A 7,645-nucleotide genomic window follows, 5' to 3' on the forward strand; every position below is an offset into this window, starting at 1 on the left:
TATCAAAAAAATATCATTTTTAATCAATTGAATAACATGGGAACCTTCAAATACTGGTGTTCAATGTTTATGATTCTTTTCCTACTTGGGAAGTGATCAGGGGTACTTAAAACTTAAAAGCTGCATGGTGAAAGCTAGCTAGCTAGTTTGATATTCTAACATATCGCCAAATATATTCATTCCTATGTTGGTTTTTAATATAAACAGATTATCTAAACAGGTGCAATGGGGGATGATATACACTGTGGCTTTTGAGGAAATTCCATGTAAAGTAAAAATTATCTTTTTTAATTTACAAATGGGCCTTCTTGATAAGAATATGGAAAAGTGCTTCAAATAATTTTTTTTTAATCAATAAAACTATTAATTATTGGGATGTTGGATCATACATTTGAAATGAATCAATTTCCTAATTCATATTAATATTAAATATTATAAATTTAAAATTATGTTTAGTGTCAAGTCATTTAAAACTTTAAATGACGTGACTATTTGTACACTGTCAAATCCAAAAAATAAAATCTTAATTGTAAAATGAATTCTTTCTATTTCATTCAAAATGTATAATGATCGAAATCACTTGGGATGTAACTTGCAAAACTCCTTGATTGTGTTTCTTTTTTTCTTTTTTGGCTTCAAAACTCTTTGATTGTGTTGATATCAAAATTAGCATGAATATCTCATTTTATCACATTTGGATAGAAAGGAATGCTTCTATATGTAAGAATATAGGACTAAGGAGACTAAAAATAGAAGTCCTTGGAGACAGATGAGGTTTTTTTTTTTGGCAGGAAACTAATTTGTGCATATTTCAATAAGAATTACTCCATGTAATTGTTGGACCATTCTTTCTGTAAGACTGTAACCTTTGAATAGTAACCTATTTGATGTAATTTTTTGTTTGATCGAATTGCTTAATTTCTTAAGATGATTTGTTTTTAAGGTTGGTAAAATCAACCTTTGCTAGACTTTGTACAGGTTTTTCCGTTTGTTTTGTGCAACAAAAATCTCTTCACTCATTAAAAAATGTATTAAATAAATAAAAGCAAAAACCTAATGGGTGGGTCATGGGTAGTGGTGTTTTAGGTTCTCAAAAAAAAAAAAAAACACATTCATAAACTTCAGGAAGGTACTGGATATAGTTATAGCTGTGAATGAAATGATTAAGCACAAAGCCTCTCGTCCCCAACCCTCAAATAATCAAATAAATCAAGTGACAATAGATAGCCACCGGCGCCCGGGACACCCACTTTTCTTTACGTTGTAAGGCCTACAATTAAAAATTTTGAAAAATATATGGGCCTACAATCATTTTTTTTTTTTTTCATTATGAAAAGAGGTATGATACCCTTATCACTCACAAATCCACCTCAATTTATATCTCAGTTCTCTTTATTTCCACAATCAGTCCTTGAGAACTTCTTCTAAGGTTTTCTTACAAACTTAATTTTTGAATAATTGAAAAGATATTTATGATTGAAGGAATAAATCTTGGGCAGTGTATAGTTTCTTAAAAGTTAGAAGAAATTAAAAAGAAAAAAAAGAGAAAAGAAACATAGGTAGCGTTTGGATCCGGATTATTTTGCGTCTGTATTTAGGAGACAAAGTTACTGTTCATGCAATGTTTACACTGTTTATATACTGTTCACGTACTGTTTATGCACTGTTCACGAGACCTACCACCACTTTATTAAAAAAATATATATATATTAAAAATGGGTCCCACAGCACTATTCACCAATTTAAAAATTATTTTGCTACAGTGTTTTCAATTTTCAATTTTTAACAAAATAAGTTGTATCCAAACAAACCCATAGAGTCTTGTGAAATTTAAAAGTATATATTATCATATTTTTAATATTTTTATCTTGATTTATTTTCACAATATAGATATTTAAATTTTATGTAATCCAATTACATATATCTAAATTTCTTATTGACAATATAAAAGAGATCAAATTGCTTTTGTGTTGATGTTTTTGGGATATATAATATTTTCCTCTCTAAATTTTGGATTAAGTTTGATTTTGGTCCTTTAAATATGTGGTTGGTTGATTTGGTCCCTAAAATAGTATGGTGCATCAGCATTCCACATAAACATGAAAATAGATAGGACCAAACTATTCCTTATTCGAAATTTCAGAAACCAAATATGAATTTTTTAAATTTGGGGTACCAAAAGTGAATCTACATGAAATTTTATGGACAAAAAAGTGAACTCTACTCATTCATTTTTTTATTATTGCTAATATATTAATTATTTTTATCATTTAATTAAATAAAAATATATACTTGTAATTATCTCAAATAATAGAAAAACTTAACCATAATAATGATTGTACAGATCTTAATCAAATTATATCACAGTTAAAAATTTTGATTATTCTTAACATAAAAATGATTATCTTAAGCATAACATATAATTCTTTGGGATTTTTAATATAAAAAACCCTATAATTTTATTCCTTGTGAAAAAAAATAAATAAATAAACCACATAGTTTTAAATATACCACTTCAACTTCAAACGCCACATTTTCATTATTGTGTTTTTTTTTTTTTTTTTTTTTTTTTGAGGAAGTTCATTATTGTGTTAAGCACTTGAAAACTAAAAAATAAAAAAATAAAATAAAAACTTGAGACTATGGGTGGAGTTTTGTTTAGCACAACAATGATTGTGTGAGCTTTAATTCCATACTAGGATAAAACCAAAGTTTTTTTTTTTTTTTTTAAGTTTCCTTTTTTTTTATTATATGCGTATTAAAGATATATTCAAGGCTATCATAAATGAAAAAAATCATGCAAGAGTGATTAAGTTGATACTGCTTTCTAAAAAAAAAAAGTAGGTTGATACTAAGCATGACAAATAAATTATAGCTTGAATTGAAATTAAATTTGTGGCTACATTCCTATCCCAAAAAAAAAAAAAAAAATGTGGTTGCATATTTTTGTTATATTATTGTTTCTATTTAATAAAATTTCATATCACTGTAGCCACTAAGAAGATACTCAAAGTAGTGGGACACCTAATAGAAGCTTGATCCACCTATACTGAAGCTACCCTTCCACCCAGTGATGAAACATTGATACAATTGGTTGGTACAAAATGATTTATAAATATGGTTACAATGTTTTAGTGGTCTTGGTCCACCTGATTCTTTAGGATTGGTAGGCTTTAGCATACTGTAGCTCAATCATCACAGTGCCAATTGAGATCTGAAGTCTAAACTAAACCAAACATTCTGCAATGGACCCGCCACTCAGTTCTATGGTTAATCTCTTAAAACCCCACTTTCAATGGTTCTTCTTCTAACTTAAATTTCCTAGAATATAATGTCTTCCCAACGTGCATTGCCACCCTCATAATGAATATATCTATTGTAACAAAGAGGAGAATCTCTTTTTATTTTTATTTTTTATGATTGCCTCAGAAAAGGAAAAACAATTGTCATGGAAACGAACTTGTTCCAAATTCCAACCTAGAAATGCATTTATAGTTTAAAAAAATTGAAGATAATTTAACATCTAAAAGTTTACTATTACTTTCTTGTTAGTTCGAATCTATTTAGAATCAGTTCTGGAAAATATACCTGCGGGAACAAAAAATTCCTTCTCAAATAAATGAAATTTAATACTTTTGAGTTTGATTTGACAGTATGACCAATGTTTTTGTTCATTTGTGCATTGCTTTTCAATTGATTTTATAATTATTTAAAATATCTCTTTTGATTTTCTCTGAATTAATCTCAACATCTTTGACTAATTCCTAAGTTGTTGAAGAGACTGATATTTTTGCCATTAAGTGTGCATATATAGATTGACTGATTTGCTCATGACAGTGGTTCAGAAATAAGTTATGGTTTGAAAAAAGTAAACTAGCCTTATAGGAAAAATAAACTAGCGTATTTTCTTATTTGTAAGGTGACTTTTTTTTAAGTTTTGATGAAATATATGCTTAAAAATGGCAAACACTAGCTTTTTTTTTTTTTTTTTTTTAAGGGAGTTTCAACCTAGCAACATGGAAAAAAAAAAAAGAGGACCCATAAAAATTAGTTTCAAAAACTAAAAAAACTCTCCAAAACACAAAACCAATTGCATGATAATTAATATATAAATCTTATAGGTATCCATGTAATTTACTGAGAAAGTTATAATTATTTTTTAAAATTTTTGGATATTATCACTCCTTATAAGTTCTAAGGCAGTATCTAATTAAACATGATGAAATTGGACCCAAACTTGATAAACCACCTAAACTTAGAGTATAAAAATTAGAATAGGTAATTATTTTCTAGACCCATGAAGAATGGGTCAACCTGAATCCAACCCTCTATTCCGGCAGGTAAAACTCTTTTTTTTTTTTCTTTTTTCTTTTTTTAAGTTAATTTAGACCCTTTTGTTAATTATGCAGATTAATTAAAAATTTATTAATTAAATCAAATCAGTGATTAGGTTTTTTTTTATCAATAAACCATAGCCACAATATAAACAAATTAGAAAAAGTAATACGAGCACCAGATTTGGTGATAAAGTGCAAAACAGATGAAGAACACTCCTATAAAAAAAAACTCTAAGATACTTCTATTCCAATAAAGAAATCCACTATATGAAGAGAAGTTTTTCGATCTAATTCATATCCTTGACACTAGACTCTATTTGGTAGAGAAACTTACTTATGTGACCCTACACCAATTTTAGACGTTATAAACTTTTTTACATCAATTCCTTCTCTCGCGAATTGCATATATATGAGGGAGATTCTAGTCTTTTGCCCTTAATTTTGAAAAAAATTAGCAATATGCCCCTTTTTCGAAACTATATAGGGATATGCCCCTGTTTCGATACTCGATTACTTTAAAATCGAGTTTCATTAAAATACTCGATTTGTAGAAAATCGAGTTATTTCAAATAAAACTAAAAAAAAAAAAAAAAAAAAAGCATAGAACTCGAAGGGAAGTCGAGTTCCAAAACGCCGCCATAGGGCTTTAAAACGTCACTATAGGGCTTAAAAACGCCACTATAGGGCCCCTTGAACTTGGTATGGGGACTTATAAAAATTTTTGCAGGAAAACGCCGCTATAGGGCTCTCGCTATAGCCATAAAAACGTCACTATAGGGCTTAAAAACGCCACTATAGGGCCCCTTGAACTTGGTATGGGGACTTATAAAAATTTTTGCAGGAAAACGCCGCTATAGGGCTCTAAAACGTCACTATAGAGCCTAAAAAATCACTATAGGGCACCCAGAACAAAGCGATTACAATTATAAAAAATTTTGTAGAAAAACGCCGCTATAGGGCCTTAAAATGTCACTATAGGGCTTAAAAACGCCACTATAGGGCACCGTGAATATGAGCAATCACACTTCTAAAAATATTTGCAGGAAAACGCCGCTATAGGGTTTTAAAACGTCACTATAGGGATTAAAAACGCCACTATAGGGCTCCCTAAATATAGAGCAATCACACTTATAAAATTTTTTTTTGCATGGAACTCGATTTCCTGAAACTCAAGTTCCATGGAAATTTTTTTTTTTTATATTTTTTTTTAAGTTTGATCGGGCATAACTCGATTTTCTACAAATCGAGTATTTAATTGAACTCGATTTTAGGATAATCGAGTATCGAAACAGGGGCACGCTCCTATATAGTTTGCAAACAGGGGCATGTTGCTAATTTTTTTCAAAATTAGGGGTAAAATGCCAGAATCCTCTATATATGTGATCACAATCAGACTCTCAGAACAACTCTAATGACCATCTTGAAGATTTGACTTCCACAATTTTACTCTAATGGTAAAATTGTTGTTTGAATTTCAATTTCTGAATCACGAGTTGATCAAAACTAAATTTTTAGGTTTTCTCTCCCTTTAAGGCACATGAAAATATTCTCTAAAACCTATATTGAAGTTGTGCTACGATAAGCCTTTTAAATGTTTGCATTTATTGCAAAAATAGGTAAAATTTGTTGAACAACATCTTTTTAGAAAAATATTGGATGAATAGCAAGCGGATGAAACCATTTAGTTATTTGGACTGTTTTTGGAACTCGAGTTTGCCCAAAATCGAGTTTCCCAACTCGATTTCCTCTTGGTAGGTCATTTGACATGGAATAAATTAAAAATAAATAAAATAAAAACAAGTGGAACTCGAGTCTAGGAAACTCAAGTTCCATTTTAATAGAACTTGAGTTTGCTAAACTCGGGTATTTACCAGACTGGAACTCGAGTTCCACAATTTTTTTCATTCCACGTCAAACGACCTTCCAAGAGGAAATCGAGTTTGGGAAACTCGATTTTGGGTTGGAGCTCAAGTTTAACAAACTCGAGTTCCAAAAATAGTCCAACTAACTAAATAGTTTCATTTGCATGCTATTTGGCTAATATTTTTCTAAAAAGATGCTATTCAACAAATTTCGCCGCAAAAATAAGAAGCATAAGGCAGCAACTGAATGAATTAAATCACGTCATAATCAATATTGATGATTTTTCAATCAATCAAAAGTCGAAACTAAGTCTATGGGTAGTCAAAATACTTCCTTCAACCAATCAAATAGCAATCAAATAGTTGTCGAAATTGCATATTATGTTCGAAATATTTTAGTGAATAAACAAGTTTTGATACAAAAATAATATTTCAAATAATTAGCAAGAACATAAAATAAAAAGGAGTTTAGAACAATCTCACAATGCTATAGAATCACGATGCGAAAGCATTGTCCTTAAAGATTGATTCGTGCCACTCGGAGTAAAACTCAATGTGATTGGTTCTCTTGGCCAAACAACCCCAAGATTAGACTATTACGTCAACCTTCATAATGGACGCACTTACGTCCATTATGAAGGTTCAAGAACAACCCTCCATTGCCTTTCCTTATAACAAATATAAATTGTAGAAAAATATGTGAAAGAGCCATATAACAAGATTGTGTATATCTAAATATATAGTAGTAAAAAACTTACTTATAGGGAAGGGTGTGATGACGTGTATTATATAGGCTATTCATGACAATAATAACCTATAGTATTTGGTAACTAATAACCCATAGAACAACGACTATATTATCCATAATTACCCAACGGCTATTTTTCTCATAATTGCTAATGACTATTTTACTCATAAATTCCCAATGGCTAGAAAATAAATACTAATAAAAGTGTTTGGAACACACACCTACACCAACAATCCCCCATATGTTACAAACACAAAATAAGAAAGGCAAGCAACTAAAGAAAGCATGCATAATGGTAGAGTTAAAACTCTTTTAACCAAGTTATTAGTAATCCAAACTTACCACCCACATAACTTTCTTTACCAAGGTTGTTCTTAAGCGAGTTGGCGCCTTATTCAGGCTATGTGCCACTGGGTTTCATAAGAGCTCTAAAGACCCATCCAAAAAGTCTCATAAGAAACGGCACAACTTCCACTCACACATAGGTGGCATCCATCAGGAGTGTGTGCAAAACACCCTATCCCAACAGGTAGGGAGTATGGATCCATTAAGAGCCTAAAGCTCAACTTCTAATAATCTGCAACTTAGTCAGTGGCATCCATCAAGAGTGCGAGCAGATATACCCCATCTCAACAAGTAGGGATATGGATTCATTAAGAGCCTAAACCTTAACCTCCAATAATCTGCAACTTAATCGA

Source organism: Quercus lobata, chromosome 10 (assembly GCF_001633185.2).
Source record: "Quercus lobata isolate SW786 chromosome 10, ValleyOak3.0 Primary Assembly, whole genome shotgun sequence".
NCBI classification, from domain to species: Eukaryota; Viridiplantae; Streptophyta; class Magnoliopsida; order Fagales; family Fagaceae; genus Quercus; species Quercus lobata.